Source organism: Cibotium barometz, chromosome 16 (assembly GCF_041138505.1).
Source record: "Cibotium barometz isolate CiBa-2024 chromosome 16, ASM4113850v1, whole genome shotgun sequence".
Taxonomy (NCBI): Eukaryota; Viridiplantae; Streptophyta; class Polypodiopsida; order Cyatheales; family Cibotiaceae; genus Cibotium; species Cibotium barometz.
The window spans coordinates 42,193,158-42,215,798 of record NC_141061.1 but is presented as its reverse complement, the minus strand read 5'-3'; positions in this window follow the sequence as shown (position 1 = coordinate 42,215,798).

Genomic DNA, 22,641 nt, shown 5'->3' with positions numbered 1-22,641 from the left:
GGGAGTTCTTTAAAGAAGGTGCATATTTCACATAAGATGAAGAGTTGAAAATGTACAAGGTTTATTAGTAAAAAAACTATGAGCAATAGAATTTTGACACATATGTAAGGAAAGGGAGTTCTTTAAAGGAGGTGCATATTTCACATGCTTGAATGAGTTTTAAACTCAAAAATAATGTGATATTTTTATCTCTCATATCTCTTGAACCAAACTAAATCAAAATGGAACCAAATCGAATCAAAAAGTAACCAAACTAGGTCCAAATCTAGTCCAAATTCAACCAAACTGACTTGGAAAATTCTAGAATCAGTTTGTTTGGTTAGGAGCTCAATTTTTCCTATAAATAGAAGCCTTCCCTTGTTGAAAAAGTTATAGTGTCTTATGCATTGTTACTCTACTCTACCTAAGCCAAGAACTGTGAATTCTTTAATAATTCACTAGTTTTTGATACTTCTCTCTATCTTCAATCCCCATTGGTGGCTCCATCAACATACTAAACCAATTGATTGGTTGGGAGCCTCTACCGTGATCAAAGAATCAAGCAAATTATAAGATAAGTATACTCAACCCCTCTCAAGCTTGAGAAGCTTAATTGATATGGTTTTTGAAATGCTATTGAAGTTAATTAATTAATGTTAGTAAAGAATTACATAAAATTCTATTTATATTTAATTCTAATGGTTTTTCTCTCTCTCACATAAGAAATGGTCATACTCATGACCCTTTTCAATCCAAATGAAGCTTTTCATAAGGCTTTTCCTTAATCCAAGATTAAGCTATGCTTGAGGCCAAATTAATGGCTTTTTTTCTATGCTTTTAGTTTATGTATATTGATGATTCAATCCATTACGGATTGATGATCCAATTAGAGACCATTCTAATTATTTCCTTAATGGTAAGCCTTATCTCTTAGAAAAAATTGAGATTTATCAGTCATAGTAGCGGAGCTATGGCAAAATTTTTATAGAAATTACGCATAAAATAATTTCATTCAAAGCATAAAAAGAGGACTTCCTACCATATTCTAGGAACTATCATCCTAGATTAATTAAAAGAATATTATTATGCATGGAGATATGGATGTTTGCATGTAGATGTAGAGGTATGGATGTGAGTGTGAATGTGGAGGTGGATGTATACATGTAGATGTAGATGTGGATGTAGATGTGGATGTGGATGTAGATGTGGAGGTGGATGTATGCATGTAGATGTAGATGTATAGATGTAGATGTGAATGGAGATGTGGATGTATACATGTAGATGTAGATGTATAGATGTAGATGTGAATGGAGATGTGGATGTATACATGTAGATGTGAATGGAGATGTGGATGTATAGATGTAGATGTGAATGGAGATGTGGATGTATACATGTAGATGTGAATGTAGATGTGGATGTGAATGTAGATGTGGATGTAGAGATGTAGATGTGAATGTAGATGTGGATGTAGATGTATAGATGTAGATGTGAATGGAGATGTGGATGTATACATGTAGATGTGAATGGAGATGTGGATGTATACATGTAGATGTAGATGTGAATGGAGATGTATATGTATAGATGTAGATGTGAATGGAGATGTGGATGTATGCATGTAGATGTAGATGTATAGATGTAGATGTGGATGTATGCAAGTAGATGTAGATGTATAGATGTAGATGTGAATGTAGATGTATAGATGTGGATGTATGCATGTAGATGTAGATGTATAGATGTAGATGTATAGATGTAGATGTAGATGTAGATGTATAGATGTAGATGTAGATGTATAGATGTAGATGTGAATGGAGATGTGGATGTATGCATGTAGATGTAGATGTATAGATGTAGATGTGAATGGAGATGTGGATGTATGCAAGTAGATGTAGATGTGGAAGTGGAGGTGTGGATGTATGCAAGTAGATGTAGATGTATACATGTAGATGTGGAAGTGGAGGTGGATGTATACATGTAGATGTAGATGTGGATGTAGATGTGGAGGTGGATATATGCATGTAGATGTAGATGTATAGATGTAGATGTGAATGGAGATGTGGATGTATACATGTAGATGTAGATGTATAGATGTAGATGTGAATGGAGATGTGGATGTATGCATGTAGATGTAGATGTATAGATGTAGATGTGAATGGAGATGTGGATGTATGCAAGTAGATGTAGATGTATAGATGTAGATGTGAATGGAGATGTGGATGTATGCATGTAGATGTAGATGTATAGATGTAGATGTGAATAGAGATGTGGATGTATGCAAGTAGATGTAGATGTATAGATGTAGATGTATAGATGTAGATGTGGATGTGGAGGTGGATGTATACATGTAGATGTAGATGTGGATGTAGATGTGGAGGTGGATGTATGCATGTAGATGTAGATGTATAGATGTGGGTGTGAATGTGGAGGTGGATGTATGCATGTAGATGTAGATGTATGGAGGTGGGTGTGAATGTGGAGGTGGATGTATACATGTAGATGTAGATGTGGAGGTGGATGTATACATGTAGATGTAGATGTGGAGGTGGATGTATGCATGTAGATGTAGATGTAGATGTATAGATGTGGAGGTGGATGTATGCATGTAGATGTAGATGTATAGATGTGGGTGTGAATGTGGAGGTGGATGTATGCATGTAGATGTAGATGTATAGATGTGGGTGTGAATGTGGAGGTGGATGTATGCATGTAGATGTAGATGTATGGAGGTGGGTGTGAATGTGGAGGTGGATGTATGCATGTAGATGTAGATGTATGGAGGTGAATGTGAATGTGGATGTGGAAGTATGCATAGAGATGTGGATGTATGCATGTAGATGTGAATGTACGCATATAGATATGGATGTATGGATGTGGATGCATGAATGTGCATGTAGATGTGAAAATAGATGTATGGATGTAGATATGGATGTATGGATGTGAATATATGATATGTGATGTGAAGGAATCTGAAATGATAAGATGGAAAATGATGTGATGGGATGAGTATACATATAAATGGAATATGGAATAAGTAATGTAGATTGATGAGGGATAATGTGGAAAAATGAGAGTTAATATAGAAACTGTATTTGTAAACTGTTTGTAAATGCTGTTTGTAAATGATTGTTTTATGTCAAGAATGCTGGGGGGAGCATTTTGGCCGTCTTGTGATTAAGGTCGTGATGATAAAGTTGCAACTGCTGACGGAGAGTCAATGAAGGACGTCTCGCGTAGCAAGGTCGGCCGAGGTCTTGACCAGCCTCGGTGCGATTAAAATGGTGAGCTTCCGGTACGGTGGATGAGGGGCCAAGGAAGCGGCCTATGAGTGAAGCGCTAGGTCACCTGCGAAGGATCCTAGAGGGTGTTGACCATACGGTGCTCGGGCTCTGGGTCGCCTAGGATACCCACGCGTGCGTCGAGGAAGATATTGGAACAAGAGTAGGAGTTGTTTTCTGAAATCGGGCATGGATCTGGTTGATTGACCTTGCTGGTCTTCAATGGATGAGTCCATGGCTCTTTATATGGATCTGTTGGTTGATCTTGCTGATCTTCAACGAGAGTCCATCTTGATAAGTGATTATATTGCCGAGTATTATGGGCTAGGAACTATCGAAACGGCCCCTGAGCGTTCTAGTTGCCAATGATGCCATAGATACTCTGATGAAGGAATGATGGGAAATTAAGAGTCAATTGGATAAATTGGAATCAATTTGTATGAATTTCATCACACAATTACAATCTTTTACTGGTACTTCATAAATTTTTGACATTTCTTTCTTCTTGGTTGATCCACTTTAGCCGATTCGCTCTAATACCAACTGAAAGATCCTTGCCCCCTCCGTGCAATGAATTTCGGGGTGCTAGTAGCAGAAGTAGCACTTCTTGCATAGGGCAGAGTCTCTCACTCGGGGCCTCGTCCATGGATATTCGGACAAGAGACTAATTCCTCGGTTCTTCCAAAACCGAATCCGAAAAAACTTCCCTCGTCTAGCAGACATAGGTGATTCCTCCATAATATTTTATTCTAACATAGTCAAGGTCCTAACTAATCAAACTCATCCGACCGAACCCGTAAGTCTCATGGTCAGATCAAGGAAGAGACTGGCACTTGGATTATAGAGACCAACTCTTTTTCCCTCATTAAGAGGCACAGCCATTGATTATTTTCCATAGAACAAGGACTACTCGGGATTTACTTTGTCTATCGAAACATAATAGAATTGAGTCTCATTTTAGGGAAACCATAGTATCATTGATCATAATCCTCCAAAATATCTAGCTTGAACTCCAATTTCCAATCACTCCTTCATTGGTGTACCTATGACATCATTGGCAACCAGAACGCTCTACCACCTGTTCACTCAGGGGCCTTTTCAATAGTTCCTAGCTCAAAATACCCAGAAATATAATCACATAAGAAAAATCCAGATGGACTCTCTGTTGAAGATCAGCAAGATCAACCAACAGATCCATATAAAAGAGTCATGGACTCATCCGTTGAGGACCAGCAAGGCCAATCAACTAGATCCATACCCAAGTTCAGAAAGCAACTCTAAATCCATACACGAGTTCAGAAAACAACTCTAACTCCTTGTTCCATTTTCTTCCCCGATGCATGCATGGGTATCTTCGGCAACCCAGAGCCCGTCGAGCACCGTATGGTCAGCACCCTCTAGGCTCCTTACAGGTCACCTACTATCGCTTCACTCATAGGCCGCTTCCTTGGTCCCTCATCCACCGTAGCGGAAGCTCACCATTTAAATTTAACCGAGGCTGGTCAAGACCTCGGCTGACCTTGCTACGCGAGATGTCCTCCATTGACTCTTCCTCGGTTGTTGCAATTTTATCACTTAGGTCTCCACGATCTCATTCACAAGATGGTCAAAATTCTTCCCCAGCATTCTTGACATAAAACAGGCATTTAAAAATAGGTTTCATAAATACAGTTTCTAACGAACTCTCATCTTTGCACATTGTTCCACATCATTTCTTGTTATTCCACATTTTTCTACATCAATTCACATTGCTTGTTCTACATCCACTAATATGTATTCCCATCGTCCTTCATCCATTCTTATCCAATCACATCATATTACATCTCATCACATCTATCCTCATCACATCACCTCACAACATATCCGCATCACATCTCATTCATTCAAATCCACATCACATCCACATATTATCACATCACGTCACATCCATCCTCATCTTATCACATCTCGTTCACATCCATCCACATCACATCTCATTCATTCCATCCACATTACATCACATCCACATCACATCTCATTCATTCCATCCACATTACATCACATCCACATCCATCCACATCACATCTCATTCATTCCATCCACATTACATCACATTTACATACATCCATATCACATTACATCACATCCACATACATCCATATCACACCACATCCATTCACAGCTCATCACATTCATCCATATCCATTCATTCATTCACATTCACATCTATCCACATCCATTCATTCACATCCACTCACATCTCCTCACATCACATTCACATCTCCTCACATCACATTCACATCTTATCACATCGCATCCTCATCCATTTACATCACATCACATTCCACTTTTAGTACCATTTTCTACTTTTGATACTGATAGGACTTTTCTAAGTTTCTGCCAATTGCTTGGCCTAGTTAAAGATACTTTTTCTCGATCCCAGTGAATCTACGTGTATCGGAGTGTTATTGAAGGTTTTAAAAAGGGAAAATAAACCTTATCAGAATTGAATAGTAAAAACTCAGAAAGAGCATTTACATATTATATTTTCAATCCTTAAGCTTCATTAATGAGAACTAAATCTAAACTTCCATTTACTCGTTGGATCCTCGATCCTCCCAGGGATTCCAGATTCTCTTTTCTAAATAAGAATTATCCAAGTTTTCTTGATTGGATATTTTCATATTCTTTCTCAAATTTCTCAAGTAAAATATATTCAATATTCTTCTTTTCGAGTAACAGATTCATGGGATTTACAAAAATCAATTCTACCCATATTTCCCAATAAAATTAATAATGCTCAAAATTCCACTTTTGATAAATACTCATAATTTGAATTATGCCAAAAAATTCTCTTTTACCATCTTATTACTTGGATCTCAATTATCGTGGGAATTCCTCTTTTTGCATAAAAATAAAATTTTCAAAAATTTCTTTTTTACCATTTAATTACTTGGATCTCAAATATCATGGGAATTCCTCTTTTTGCATAAAAATAAATTTACCAAAAATTCCTCTTTTCTTTTAATTAAATATTTATGCATAAATACAAAAAAATATTTTCCATGAATATGATGAAGGAGGATGTCCAATCCTAGAATATGGTAGGAAGTCCTCTTTTAGCATTATGCATAAAAATAAGATATGTATTATTTTCTGAAAATTTTGCCATAGCTTTGCTGCTATTACTGATAATTCTCAAATTTTTTCCAAAAGAATAAAAGCTTGTAATGAAAATATGATAGTAGTTCCTCTTTTATGCTTAAAATCAAACTATGAATTTAAATCATAATTTGAAGCTAAAATTAAACATAACTATGATTATCCCACTAGATTAAGCTAATTTCAACATTCTTCTTTTTTCGAATTGTTAGGATAATCCATTTCTCATTGAAAATGAATTAGAGTAGTTTTCAAAAACTACTCATAAATAATCTAGAAGAATTTAATAGCACAAAATCATGAAAATATCATTTTCTTAATCTCTAGCTTATCAAACCTAGAGTTTAGCTTTGAATTAAGAGACTATCATTGAGAAGCATCCTTTTCCAAGGGATTTAGCCATAAAGATGGCTATTCTTTTAGCGAGAGAGATTTACTTAAAGAAAGCATTACAATTTAAGCATAAAGATTAACTTAATGCTAATTAAACATTAGAAAACTTAGGGAAAGCTTGATTTGAATTAAAACAATCATTTTGAAAGGTTCTCAAGCTTGAGAGGGGTTGAGAAGAAGAAAGTTATTGAGAAAATTGGAAAAAACCATAATATTTGATTTTACCTCCAAATTTGGCGTGATTCTCTAACTGCAGTAAAGCCCTTGACCAATCAATTGGTCCACCAAGAGGAGAAGAGCAACTCCAAGAGATGTTGTAGAGAGAGAGAGAGAGAGCTCCAAGCTCCCAAGAGAGAGGAAAATTTAAGGGATAATAAAAAATATGATTATTTTAATATAATACTGGCATGGTATAACTCCAATATCCAATTACAAATAACTGAGGGTCTATTTATAGGTTAGGGAGGCCACTAACCAAGTCCAACTTGGTTCTAGAGTTTTCGAGGTTCAGTTTGACAAGATTTAGACCAGTTTGGCTCCCTTTTTGATTTGGTTTGATCCAGGAAAGAGGAGAGATAAAAATATCACAACTTTTTTGAATTAAAAACCCTTCCACACATGTCAAAGAGGCGCCTACCTCAAGAGTCCCCCTTTCCTTACCAAGGTGTCAAAAATGCATCATTATTCTAAAATATCTCATTTTTGATTTGGTTCTAGAGTTTTCGAGGTTCAGTTTGACAAGATTTAGACCAGTTTGGCTCCCTTTTTTATTTAGTTTGATCCAGGAAAGAGGAGAGATAAAAATATCACAACTTTTTTGAATTAAAAACCCTTCCACACATGTCAAAGAGGCGCCTACCTCAAGAGTCCCCCTTTCCTTACCAAGGTGTCAAAAATGCATCATTATTCTAAAATATCTCATTTTTTTAGTAATATCTCATAATTTTTAGCTAATAAACCTTGTACTCAGTCAACTCTTCATCTTATGTGAGCATTTACTCATTTTTGGGTATTTTCTTTTATTTTTTTGGATTAATCTCATCCCAACACTTGGATTAATCCAGTTGGCCCATTGGAACCTTAATTGGACCATAATCCATTTTTTTTTTAAAATGTAGACCCTTAGGCTAAGGTCCCTTATACCATTTTCAATTAATTCCTAATGCACATTGGAAAGTTTATTTTGAACTTTTTTTTCACGGGAATCCATTTTAGACACGAGGAGGATTTTTATACCCAAAGGTATCTCAATTTGAGCATAAAATAGCATAAAAACATGAGATAGAATAGACATCACCTTCAACACGATATTGGTGTGATCTCCCTCCCCCACCCCCAGAAAGTGTCGGCATACTTCCACATCTTGGGTATTTATGTCTTTATTCACAAAAATAGACTGCATGCCAAAAATAGTTGTACGCTCTTGCATGGGATTTCCCTTTACATAAAATAGGAGCTGCTTTTACCAAAAGATTAAAAACACCCTTCCTATATAACCAAATCACTAAGAAAAAATGCATATAAACTCCTAAGGGCTAATTCACGTGTAACCAAATTAAGAGGTCCACTCCCATGTATAACAAAAGTGGGCAGCTAACAAAATACAAAAATATCTTGTAGTAAATACCACATCCAAAATACCAAAATCATATCAGAAGGGAAGGTTCTTACACCTGTACAACACCTCAAAAGCTGGAGGGAGGAATCTTACATCCTACCCCACTTAAAAAACGCGAGATGTCCTCATCTCGCAACTGGAGGACAACTCTTTCCCTTAAGATGCAACTGATTGTGGGGTTCCTTATAGTCTGGTGAACGCAACAGAATCATGGGATAAAGATCCCCTATATAGAACTCATCAGATAACAATTCTTTCAGATCATATCATTCATAGTTTTAATATATTTAATCAAAGGTATCCAAATAATAAGTTTTCACAAACTTATCCAAATTAAACTTATTGCGATCATTCAAGCTTGATCTAAATAGTCCGTGTGCCATTCATTACTTATCGACTAAAAGGGAAAAAGTTGGATTACAACGAAAAACAATTACATTGACATTACCCAATTACACTCCTAATTGCAATTCCACACCCCCGTCCCTCCAAGAATCATGAGCCATGAAAGACTTCTCCATATGTCTCCTAATCTACACAAACACATATGAACAAATATCACTACAGCATGGATGGTTAAGAAAAATCAACTCAAAAATCAATGAGGAAAAATCTAATACCTTTCGACGTTCTATCTTGAAGCTTGCATCTTGTACTTCTTCAAATCCCATGATAAGTAGGTGTTCTCAAACGTCTACTAAGCTCCATTCTTTTCTAGCATTGACAAGGTCAATGGTGCCATTAGGTAGTTTGAACGGTAGTTCTATGGGTGAATCAACACCCTCACATGACTGCAATGGTATTCACTCCCCCTTTTTCTTCATCCATAGCTTGTAGTGGAATCGGATGTATAAATTTGAGCATGCTTTCAAGTATTGAAGTGTGATACTTGAAATCACAACTCTGTAAGAATACACATCTCCCTCATGCACCCCTTCCACTATATCCCATGCATTTCCAAATAAACCATTCATCTATTCAGATTGCAATTTCTTGCAAATAAACCTTGCTGGAGTGGCTTGTGTGGCAAGAGCTTACAAAACACGTGCACAAAAAGATCAATAGGAGCATACCAACTAAGACCTACTGATCGAGAGGCCTTTGTAAATTTTAAAGAGGATTGGATATCACCAATCATATTTTGTTTGAAGGCATCTACACTCCATTTGTCTGGGATTGGCCACTGTATACTGCCTAATGAGGGAAATGGAAGCTTTTCAAGTCTTCCATAGTCTTTATGCTTGCCTGGAGGGAACTATGTAAGAGTGTGTGAAAAAAAATATTTTATTGCCAAGAAGTGTCCTAGGGTTCTTGCTGGGAAATAGAACCTCACCTATGGTGGAATGGAAAGCATTGAAGTTCCCTGTTATACTCCTCTATATAACTTGATGGGAATATATCTGCATACACAAAACCACTATTAAAAAAAAAGAAGTGAACAACAAGGGTATAATAAAATAATTTGAATAGAACCACATTAGTGACAAAATACTTACAATTACAACAAGGAAACTTGGTTTTTGCCATTTGAGGAGGAAAATGAATGTCTAAAGCCATGTAGACATGTTGAACCACTGCTACCATGCCTTCATTTCAAGTTTTCTTGAAAGCTAGCAATCTTTCCTTCCAATGATTTTACAAAACGCTACAAGCTTTGACTTGTGTGACCCTCTTAAGCTTGGCTATAAGTAAACCCAATGATTAACCCCGAATCTCTCTCCAACCCAAATACCTTGCTCGTTCCTAGAGTTGTTAAGAACATACTCAAAGATGGAATCACTGGGTCTCCTATTCAATGTTTCCATGGCTGAGAACTTGCTTACAAGAGGATAAAGCAACTTAAGCAGGATTAGATGAGGAATATAGGTTAGAAGGCTGCTAGAGGATTAGACAAGAGCTGAAAGAGCCATTAAACCTTGCAACAAGTGGGATTAGATGAGGAATAAAGGAAGGCTGCTAGAGGATTAGACAAGAGCTAAAAGAGCCATTAAACCTTGCAACAAGTGGTTAGAGAGGGATTAAAGAGGTTATAGTAAGATTATTAGAGATATGGAAGCTTGCAAGAGGGTTAGAAACTTGCTGCAAGATTAAGGAGAGATTAAAGACACACAAGAGGATTGGATAGTGATTACAAGCTTACAACAAAGATTAAAATGAGATTAGAAGGTTGTAGGCAAGATTAGAGAGTGATTAGAGAGGTTATAGCAAGATTAGTAGAGATATGGAAGCTTGCAAGAGGGTTTGAAACTTGCTGCAAGATTAAGGAGAGATTAAAGACATACAAGAGGATTTAAGAGAGATTACAAGCTTACATTAAATATTAGAAGGTTGCAGGCAAGATTAGAGGGATTAGAGAGCTCTAGGACTAATTATTTGAATGTGTAATTAGTTTAAGAGCATAGAAAGGGGCTAGGAAGCTTGGAGAATCCTTTTTTCACTATAGAATAATATGGAAGTACTTTTTTGGAAGGAAAAAAATAAATTTTAGGGTTACTTTTTGGCCATGTAGGTCTAGTGGGGCCCAAGGGAGGTGAAGTGACACTAGTGGGGCTACTACATAAAAAAGGTGATGTGATTGGGGTTACTAGGGGGACAAGCCTAAAGTATATCAATAAATACCCCTATTTAGGTCCTAAAGCTAGTGGATAGAATGTGCACTCCCCCCCCTCCCATTGGTCCAACTTGATTAAAATGTCATTAAAATTAATCCTTAAGGGCCCTTTTGGTAGTCCATATTTCTCCTAATGTCTGTGAAGGCAATGTAGGGTTATTGGGATACACTATGAGGCTAGCAATGCAAGCTCATAGTGTTTACACATCTTTTCAGTGCACCACGATGGGCATGGATGCAAAAGGATCAAGGAGCTCACAAAATCACTAAGTGAAAAGGAGAGAGAGAGAATCAAAGTCTACAAGATGCGATGCATGTTATGGAAAATGCGGTGCATGTTGTCGAGGTAGACAATGAAGAACTACATTGTAAAATGTAGGGTTTGGAGAAAGAGAACAAAAAGATGGTAGAAATTCTTGGCAAAGATTGTTGTTGCTAGACCCTTAACGAAAACCAAATAATCATGTGAGCATGTAAGGTTGCTCAAACCACTTCATCAGTTAACCAAAGGGATTAGGCAATATAATCGGTGGGTCTATGCACAATGTGCAAACATGAAGAATATGTTTTCCAACCCAAGTGAAGAGATTGATGATGCAAAGGTCCTAAGCAAAGGTATGGTGAAGTTTGCATTGGAAAACCCCAAATTCAAAACCATTGGTGATGATGCTACAAGAGTATGCTTGAAGGAAGTAAGCAATATCTTCACAACTACAAATGCTCAAGGTATATGTGACATGGTGTAGGGATTGGCTCCGAATCCTATGCTCTGATTTATAAGCAATTGGATATAGGATTTAATGTTGTTCTTAACAACAGATGGGTGGTACCCATGCCTAAACCATTCCATGTGAAGTAGGCACAAAAAGATCTTAATGCAAAAGTCTTAGACACAATTGGTGAGCCAATATATTTGGAACAGACACCGATGCCTTAAGTCTGTATCAAAGGAAGTGCCCTTCAAATTGCATGTATCCAATAAGTTTATATTGGATGTATGTAACCTACAAGCAGCAATGCTGAAGTTCTACAACATCTAAAGAGTGCAGAGGTAAGCTTCAATTTGTTTTGAAGCTTAATGAGAGTGAAGTCGTTAAGGGTTAAAAGCTTGAACGTGTTAGCTTGACACTAATGAATAGGGCGTTGGATCCCAATATCAATTTAAAACATCCAAAATATTTTAGTGTCCAATCGGAGAATGAAATATGGTGGCTTGCTACATTTGAGGTACCAAAGGGGGACCATGAAGTACCTAAGATTTTTTTAAACTTAATAACAAAGAAAACAGATATTGTACAATGGAAAAACAATGGTGAAGTTTTGCATGTCAATGGATTTGGTGAATATGAGGTAGAATGGCATCTTGCTGGAGATTTAAAAACATTGAAATGTATGTTTGGTGTTTCAAATTCAGCAGCAGAGCTGAATTTCCTTGCTGGAGATTTAAAAACATTGAAATGTATGTTTGGTGTTTCAAATTCAGCATCAGCTGAATTTGAAACAAGGGAATTCAGCATCAGCTAAATTTCCTTGCTTATATTACATGTAGTGCTCCAACACATGACCAGTATGTTTAAAGAAATGGAATGTTGGTGCCATTAGATCCTAAGTGGGATCCTATTTTAGAAATACCCTTAACAAGGGTCTACTTTTGCACCTTGCATTGCATAATAAGGATAATATAGAAGTTGGTGTTTGAGTACGTGTGTTTTTCCTACAAGATGTAGCTTGCTTCAAATGTTGATGCAACATGCAAGAAGGTAGAACAAGTCTTATTTGATGTTGGATAGCACCAGGGCCAAGTAGAAATAAAAAAGGAAGAGAAAAAGTCAGAAAAGAGTGGAAATTTTCTATGCAAACCATGTTTTGGAGGAGCAAAGTCTAGGAAATTGTTATCTCCACCACGAGATGAAAATGGTAAGGTGCTTGTAAAACATCAGGAGAAGTACCAAGCATGGAAAAAACTACACATGGCTGTCCCTGATCGGAGCAATGGGAGACAGATGTGGATAGCAAAGGCAAATGTATGGATTACACTTGATAAATTGGCACCACTTTTACAAAAGATGAAATTCAATTCCGATGATGCCAATGCATTTAAAGAGGCAGTTGTAAACTTTCATAACTCAATGACAAAGGCATGGACTTCAAATTGCATTACACACTATATGGTTAGAGTGGTCTCCATTTTGTTTTTATAATTAAAATGTGAATATAATATTTTGAGTTTAACTGTGGATCCTGTGTTTTGAATGCAGCACATACTTGAGGCTCATGGTCCATACTTTGTTGAACAAGGAAGTTTGGCGATATGGTCCACACAAGGCATGGAGTGATCTCATTGGCAAGCTTGATATGCCGATTCCAAAAAGCAACGGTGCATGGAGGTAAAATCGATGATTCCAATCTTATGAGGCAGTTACTCCAATGGTGGTATAGGAGAATAGAGAAAAGGTATGAGGACAAATTATTAAAGTCCAAATCCAATGATACAGAAGTTGTTCGTCGCAGGGCAATATATGAATGGAGGAAAGCAAGATATGAAAATAGCATGGCTAGAGAACCTCATACAGAATGGTTGACAACCCAAGAGAGAGTCCGTAGTAGCAAATGGAAACATTGTGGTGATGAAAGTGATTAGCGTATTGGAACAATCCAATGTTTTAAAGAAATAGGTGTTTTATGTTTATGAGACTACTGTGAAGAAATCCAATTTTATGTTTATGAGAGTATTAGAGCAATCCAATGTTTTAAAGAAATATGTGTTTTCTAAATTCAACATGGATAACATTTTCAAAATAAGTGTTTGCTAAAGTCACTCAAGATGGATAACTCTTTCCAAGTGTTGATATTTTTAAAAAATAAGTGTTAATAACTTATAGTAAGTTCGATTTATAAATGAAGGCACTTCTTTCATTTCTCCATTTCTCTCCATTCCTTCTAGCTTGTGAGTATGGTGTGTACTAAGCAAAGAGCAAACAAGATGCCTACCAAGACACCGGTTCATTCATCTGAATCTAGTGAACGTACTAACATCGACAATGATGAAGGTCAAGTTGCTCCCGCTGCTCCAGGTAGTAATGTTCGTCCACTGACACATAAGAAGAGAAGATGGAGACCATGCACTTCCGCTCTTCGTGAAATTAGGAGGTTCTAGAAGAGTCCTGAGTTGATTACACCCAAGGTGCCTTTCTCGAGATTGGTGCAAGAAATATTGCAAGATCTACAAAGGGAAAATCTACAGGTACTTTTCAAGAAATAAGCACGTAATGTGGAGTGACGGTCAGCCCAAGCATTCTTGTTCTTCAAAAGGTGGCTAAAAGCTACTCATGCATGATGGTAAGCTGTTAGCCATCCATGCCCGTCGCATCACACTCAAGCCCTCGGATCTCTATCGTGTTCGTAGGATTCATATAACAATAGTTATGCATTCAACCTTAACCATGACATGGTTTGAAGAGCTGTGTAAATGCTCGTGTATCATTTTTTGTTTTCATGTTTTCATTCAATTCTACTCAACTGGTTGTACTTGATGCGATGTACTAGATTTGGATATTTTAAGTTTTCTTTATTTCCAATGTTGTTTCCTTGATGTGATGTATTGGATTTGTTCATTGATTTGGATATTTTAAGTTTTCTTCATTTCCAATGTCAATGTATATTCTTATATTTTCATGGAAAAAAATTGCATGTGCATGTGCAGGTGTTCATAAATTTTTCGAGAAAAAATAGATGCATGGTGTGCAGCCATCATAATGGGCTGAAATTTGTTTTATGCATAGATCATGTGCATGTGTAGGTGTATATTCATAAAATTTTCGAGAAAAAATCGATGCATAGTGTGCAATGATCATAATGCCATTTGACTAAAATTTGTTCTATGCATAGATCATGTGGTTTACATCATGAGCATGCATGTGCAAGCAAGTCCATGTGCACGTGCAAGTGCTATTTTATATAATAATTTTATTTTTTCTAAGAAAAAAATAATGTAATGATCAGAATGGGTTGAAATTTGTTTTGTGCATAGATCATATGGTTTACATAGCCTAGATAAAATATCATCCCCATCAGAGGCCTGTAGGCCCTTGTCCGAAGGCTTGCGTGTGCATGTGAGCCTTCGGACAAGGGCCCTACTGGCCTCTGATGGGGCTGATATTTTATCTAGGAGGTGGTCTATGATACTTCTATGTACACATAAAATTTGAGCTCATTCTGATAAGGGAAGTATTTTTTAAAATTAAAAAATTATCAAATTTATGTATTAGGTAAATTTTTTAAAAAAATCTATCTATAAGTATGGAAGTGACCCTCATTTCACCTCATTTCTCATCTTTCATTTCTCTCCCTCACCTCCACGAGCATGGCTCGCACCAAGCAAACTCTGCAAAGAGATTTTGGCCCCCCAAGGTTAGACATGGAGTACCCCTCATCCACCAACCACCACCGCAGCAACATCGCAAGGGCAGGTAGAGGCCAGACACTGTGGCCCTTCGTGAGAATAGGCAATACCAAAAGACAGTCCAACTACTCTTGCCAAAGTTATCCTTCCAACGTGTGGTGTGATAAATCATGCAATATCTGCAGCTCTGTTATGACATGAGGTTCTGGGTTCGTGCAGCATCAAGCCCACTACTTATGTGGTGGACAGCTCAGGCCCCTTGGAGGCACTCTAGGAGGCTGTGGAGGCATACGTAGTGGATATTTTTTGGTGACACGGTGTTTGCAGCTGTCCATGCGAAGAGGGTCACCATCATTGAAAAGGACATGCAGGTTGTGCGACTTATGCGATGCTGGAGAGATCCTCTGGGATAGGATCTTTAGTTATATTTGTATATATCTTGCATGAATGTAATTCTCAAAAGCTATGTAAAGCTTGATGAAATATACAAAGTGTTTGCTCTTATCTTGTGGTGCAAATAAGTCTCTTTTAATTAGAGTTTATATAATTTTTGTTGATTTATTTGTGTTTTCAAATGGTTACAATTTTTATTTAAGTTACGTGTGTAATTTAAATTTATTTTCTTGAGTTGACTAATAAAATACATTACAAGACATGTATTAAACAAAAAAACTCTGCAACCCAAATTTCCATTCATAGCATAAAAAATTATAGTCATCATGGCTATATCGTAGGCTTCTTACTACTTGGCTCTCCAGACTCTGAAGCTGCCTTGATGGTTGGCATCAAAACATTGAACCCTCTAAGCTCTGCCCTGATAACGGTGGGATCTTGTATCCTTGCAACAATGCCACGGGCCACCACAGAATGTAAGGGGCCGCACCTTTGAGTCGAGAACAAATAAAGCAGCTTTGAGCATCGAAGTAGAACAACTTTTTCCAAACTTGAATTAGTCGGAATAAGTTTCAATGAAGGACACTTTGTAAGTGCTTTAAGCTTTAGAAAGTTCTCTTCATACCCTGGAGAGAAACTCTTGTGGAAGCCTATCTTGTCCTAGCTCATCAACTTGTGGTAGGTCTTCTTGGAAATCAAAGTCCAAGAACTCATCAGTGGCATCTCGCACAACTATACTGTAGAGTTTCTCTTCCCTCAACTCCAAGAGCTCTAACACATCCTGCATGAGAAGGTACTCCACTCCTTCGATATGGTGATGGCACTCCACCCCTTCAATGAAGCTAGTGGTGGTTCGTGACTTTGGGTTTCGTGATGCCTGATGGATGTAAGCGCCATGTGAGAGCTCTTTGCAGCCTCAATGACATGGTCTAGAGCGATCTTCTCTGGCTCTCTGTCTATGGATTCCACCAGTGGGAGAACATAGATGTCATCATCCTTAGGCTCTTGAACATCAGAGTTCAAGATGTAGATAGCAAAAGCAATATCTTGCTCAATGAGATCGAGTGGGATGTGCTCTTCATAGGAGGTTGAGACAATGGTAGTTCGGAGATGTCCGACATGAGCTAGAGCCCTGTTCACTGCCTTCTTGTGGTTGGATCCACTCTTCATGCCAACAAAGAGGAACTCCAAAGGAATCCAACTCAAGGTGGAGTTGGATAGAGTAGGTAAAGTAATTGATTGCTATGCAAAATGCAACTAACAAGGTGGAATCTGGGTCTAAGGTGGTAATGGCAGCCTCGAGGTCTAAACTCTTGCAAAACTTGGGGGTAGATCTGGTCCCCAAGGTGCGAGTGCTGCTAATCCACGCGGCGAAAGTAGGGGAGGCGGCCATGATGGGTATTGGGGAGAGCTAGCACACAAATGGAGAGCTAGAGAATAGATAGTATAAATGAGTTTGATCTAACTTATACTCATATTTATACTTACACTTAAATTTATAATATTTATAATAAATTTATACTTATGTTTATTATTGTGCTTACAAATAGCTATAAACTTATATTTATTTTAATACCTTATGTTTATACTCTAGTAAATAAAGGACACTTCATTAAAATATAATAAAGAAAACTTCATTAAAATATAATAAAGGACACTTCATTAAATAAAGGACACTTCATTAAAATATAATAAACAATAAATCATAATTCTTTTCCATGTTGCATTATAATAATATTATGCGTGGCTATGCTCATTCGAACTCATCTTTTGTAACCGCACAAAGCGCTGATGTTAAAAGAGACATAGGATGGCCGAGCTTACGGTTTGTGTAATGTTGGCCATAGGAAAGAGTTGTACATAGAACTAGGAAGACTAGTTTTGGGCCCCCAATCGTAAATGGGCGGTTGGCCATTATAAACTAAGAGCTCTTGTATAAAAGACATTTTATGAAATATGAAAAAGGGACAATCTCATTAGTCTCATTTGAGTTTTGGCTCTCTCTCTCTCACACACACTCTCATGAGCTTGTGGATACATGCTTGCTTTGTTGTTGCTTGCATGCTTGATTGTTGGTGTGTGCTTGTAGGGATGGTGATGCTCTAGATTTTGTTCTTCTCTCTCCTCTCTTTGCTCTCTACCAAAGTCCCTCTTGCATGCATATGGCATGGAGTGAAGGTTGAGCTTTTCATAGCTCTCTCCTTCTTGCTTTCTACTACCTAGCTCTTGAATCTCTACTTGGGTGACATGAGTAGTCCCTAGCGACTTCACATCGAGGAGTTAATCCTCATTATGGGTTGGCTAAGTTCACATCTCCAAACTCAATCCTTGCATGTTGTTTCTCTTCTTCTTCTTCTTCTTCTTCTTCTTCTTCTCTCTCTCTCTCTCTCTCTCTCTCGTGTGCAAGGTAGTATGTTAGGGTTAACATTCTTTGTGTCGCTACTGGGGATTGCATTTAGCTTAGGTCCTTGATGCTAGAAAAGGCAAAGATATATTCTTATCCTAGTTAAGAGTTGGCGGTGAGTAAGCAATAATCTCAACTTCAATCATAAGCTAATTGAGCATGGCTAGTTCACCACTCTTCAGCGTGATGTGATGGAGCTGGATCTTTTGCATTTAGGTCTCACCACCTTTGCTTCAAGGGGGGTGATGGAATAATCGGAGTCTTAGTGGTGTGAAAGGTTATTAAGTCTTGATGTGAACACATTAGGTATGAACCACCTCTTATTAAGAGATTAAAGATAAGGGCACCCTAGTGCCTATAAAAGCAAGGTCTTGGGTTGTATTTCATTCTTGCAAAAGTAATGAGAATCATTTGAGTTCTTATAATCTTGGTTCTTTGCACCTATTTCATCTCTCTCTATGCTTCCACACACCATGGCTTAATCTCTCCACCACTCCTTGCACTCTCACTCCCTCCCTCCAGGACTTGGCCATGTTTCCAACACTCAACACCCAGATGTGGGGGTTTTCTTTGTAGAATCCTTGTGTATTTAGCAATCTTATCGGGGTCCAACGAAGCATAAACTTTTGGGGTGGTACTAGGTATTGAGGTCATCGCTTGGATATTTTTCGCTTCCAAGGTTGTGTAAATGGCAAGGTTTTAGGGACTGAGATGGATGGTCTCCCTTCATAGCCCTTGACGGGGATCCAATGGGACTCGGGGTTTCAATAGAACACTGTTACATGGGATTCTCGCTTGGCAGATAGAGGCTCATGGTTGGTGGGCTTTGGGCTAAAAGGTGGCTACCTCCCCTAGAACTTGTTGAGGTTGACTTTTGGGGGGTGGTCTTCATCCTTCACCGACGACGAGGTTTTGGATCTCCATAATGATTTAAGAGGGTGGCTGACTCTACAAGGCAAGAGTGTTGTGTAGTGTTAGAGGTAATGTGAGGTAGTGGCTCATAGGTGGAGGACGAGGTTTGGGATATTGATCGGTTTGGGGTACCCTCATCCACCAAGGGTATGATAAACCATTCCAAAGGGGATCTCAAGCATTGCGGCCCCAATTGACAATGAAATCCGTGGTTACAATCCATCCCCTTCTGAGGATTCTGAGGATGATGCTCTCTTTCATTGCGCCTGTGGGGGTCACATAAAACTTGCACTCGAACGTGCACAATGCAGGTTTAGATCCAATTAGAAACTCTACTTAAAAATAATCAACATTCATGGATTGGAAATTATTTGCCGTGATAATGATTGTTGTGCATCCCATCAATCCTTTGATTATGCTGACACCAACACCATCATCCAATATTGTGGAGAATGTCCTTCATTTATAAACAACGGGTAACACATCATTCATGGGCACTTTCGACTGTCGAATTAGGGGATGATTACAGAGACTAAAGGGGAGGTTCTTACACCTTTACAGCTCAAAAATTGGAGGGAGGAATCTTACAAACCTAAATCCTCTTTATCTCTCCCTCTCATCACTCCAACATGTCTACCTCTAGTAGCACTGTCCCGACCTTCCTCGTGTTCCCTATTCCTCATCCAAATGGAGAAGAACTCAAACTTGGTTCCGTGGGTAAGGATGTTTCTATAATGAGCTCATGTGGAGAGCGGGACTCTTGTTGTGTTGTGTGCACTTGCTATTGTGTGTACTGTGGAGCATTTATCCCTGGTGGTACAATAAAAGACACATGTCCCATTTGCTATACTGCAATTGTTGGGGGCTGCTTTTGCTGGTCATGGTCTGCTTGGGATAATCCTAGCTTACGATCAACACCAAATGTTTGAAACATTATGGCGTCTAACATGGTTTGGACCACTTTCCCAATGGGAGCAAATCTTGAGGTTCCTGGTCCTATTCCCACTCGTTCACTAGAGTTGTGCCTAAAAATAAGGTAGTTGAACCCCTTCTTCATAAAATTTAAGGCGTTGTGAATCTGGAGCTCATGGCCCATGGGGTGGCTCCTATTTCTAGGTGTTCCATTGTTTCTCCACTTACGTCTATGTTCCATTGGCTCATTTTCTCCCAAAGCTCTTCACTTGAGGTGGATCCGAAGAACTCTAGCCTTCTTAACAAGGAAGCACTATTCTTACTATGATCAAAGGCTTGGTGGGTTTGAGGAGGGGTGGTTGGATGTGCTGCAAAAATTGACTCCCTTGATAACAGGCCCTGATCTCCTCAACTTTTGAACTGCAAGTTTGGAGTCTTGATAACATGCCCTAATCTCCTCAACTTTTTAACTACAAGTTTGGAGTCTTAGCATTCACAACCCTTGAGAAAATGGTCGGATCCATCCTTCCTTAAGCCATGAGATCTCTAAGGGTCATATCTACTGGGATCTTTTCCTTTCTACCCTTTAATTATTTTCTGTGAATCTCCCTAAGCATACTCTTAAGTGTTACTAGTACTTTATAAGGGAGGCTAGAATTGAGCCATTTGTTTCATTGGAACTAAGGTTCTAGTCTATGCTGAGAATGATGAATTCCTCAATTCGGGGCAAAAGTAAGATATTTTTACTATTTCAATAAAAATTTCCACTATTGTTCTTGGTGCTACACATGTGGAGTTGTAGGTTGGTTATAAACCAAATTTATAATTGAGATTAAAAAATCATCAATAAGGTGTTGGAACGAAACTATTTTAGGTTTTTAATTTTGGTTGAGCCTTGTATGTAGCCCCTAAATGGATGTAACTCTTAGCCTAGTTACATGCATGGCCATCTTACCTAATGTTGGATAAGTTGCCACATAGAGCTTTATCCATGCAGTTTCTTGCATGGGCACTTTTTGCCTAGAACAATGACAAATGCAAAAGCTAGCCAAGAATTAGCAATGGTGGCATGGTCACACTTGCTTGGCAAAATCATAGGCTTTTTGGCCCACACATGCCGTGGGGCTATTGTGGTGGCACGTTGTCAATGTTGTGTAAAAATGTGGCAAATTGCACCCAACATAGGGCATGCTAATTGGTTTCGAATCAACCCTAGTGGCATTTCAATTCTCATTCTGAACAAAAAGAAAAAACTAGAAAGCTTGGGCAGCTACGCATGTGGTTTCATGTGTAAAGTTATAGTAGGAGGAAGATGTAGAGATTTGGGAATTCACTAACATGTTTATTACTCCACAATTCATTCTTAGTGTTGTATAAAGAAAAAACATACAACTTTATGAAATGACATAAGACTACAAGAATGGATTCTGATAGTCATCAAAATAAAAATAAATAACCCTCTTACGGAACCCTAGATGGATGCTACTCCAATTATATAATATGGAAGAACCCTCTTACGGAACCCTTGTACAATTACATGCAAACTAACATCAGTCTCATTGATGAGGGACTAGATGTAATATGGAAGAACCCTCTTGCAAAACCCTTGCACAATTACACGTAAACCAACATCGGTCCATTGATGAAGTTAATCGTTTTGTCCATGACAACACTTGTTTTGTGCATCAATGTGTGTGGGGGAAAAAAAAGACCATACACAAGGTATGGCGGGGAGGTGGCACAAGTCTCCTCTTTACACTATAATCATAGAGAAGCGTGCTCTTCTCCCGTTTAGTAGGGCACTTTTTGTGATAAAAGTGGAGGATGGTGAGTTGTTGAAAGAAAACTCTCAAACCAGAGAGATATCATTTGGAATATTCTATAGACAATTTATATTAAATTGGAGGATAGTGAGCTGTTACATAGCCATATGAAAGTGGAGCATAGCGAATTGTTACATAGCCATATGAAAGTGGAGCATAGCGAATTGTTACATAGCCATATGAAAGTGGAGGATAGCGAATTGTTATGAACGTAAGTTGCATCCCCCATTAGTCCTTAACCTAAACTAAAATCTACCCTTGTAAACCAACAACAATCACATTGATGAGGGATGAGGGACTAGATGGATGCTCCAATTATGTAATATGGAAGAACCCTCTCACAGGAACCTTGCACAATTACACATAAACCAACATTTCTTTTTTGTACATCAATGTGTGTGGGAAAAAAAAGACCACACACAAGGTATCGCGGGGAGGTGGCACAAATCACCCATTTAAACTATAATCATAGAGGAGTGTGCCCTTCCCCCATTTAGTAGGTCACTTTTTGTGATGAAAGTGGAGAATAGTGAACTGTTGAAAGAAAACTCTCAAACCAAAGAGAGAATATTCTAGAGACAATTTATGAAGGTGGAGGATAGTGAGTTGTTACATAGCCATATGACAGTGGAGGATAGCGAGTTGTTATGACTGTGGAGGATAGTGAGTTGTTGTGAAAGTGGAGGATAGTGAGTTGTTACGTAGCCATATAACATGTGACACGATACTTATATGGTGGTGTGTACTTGCTTCAAAATTGTTTTAGAACATTCAATTTTTT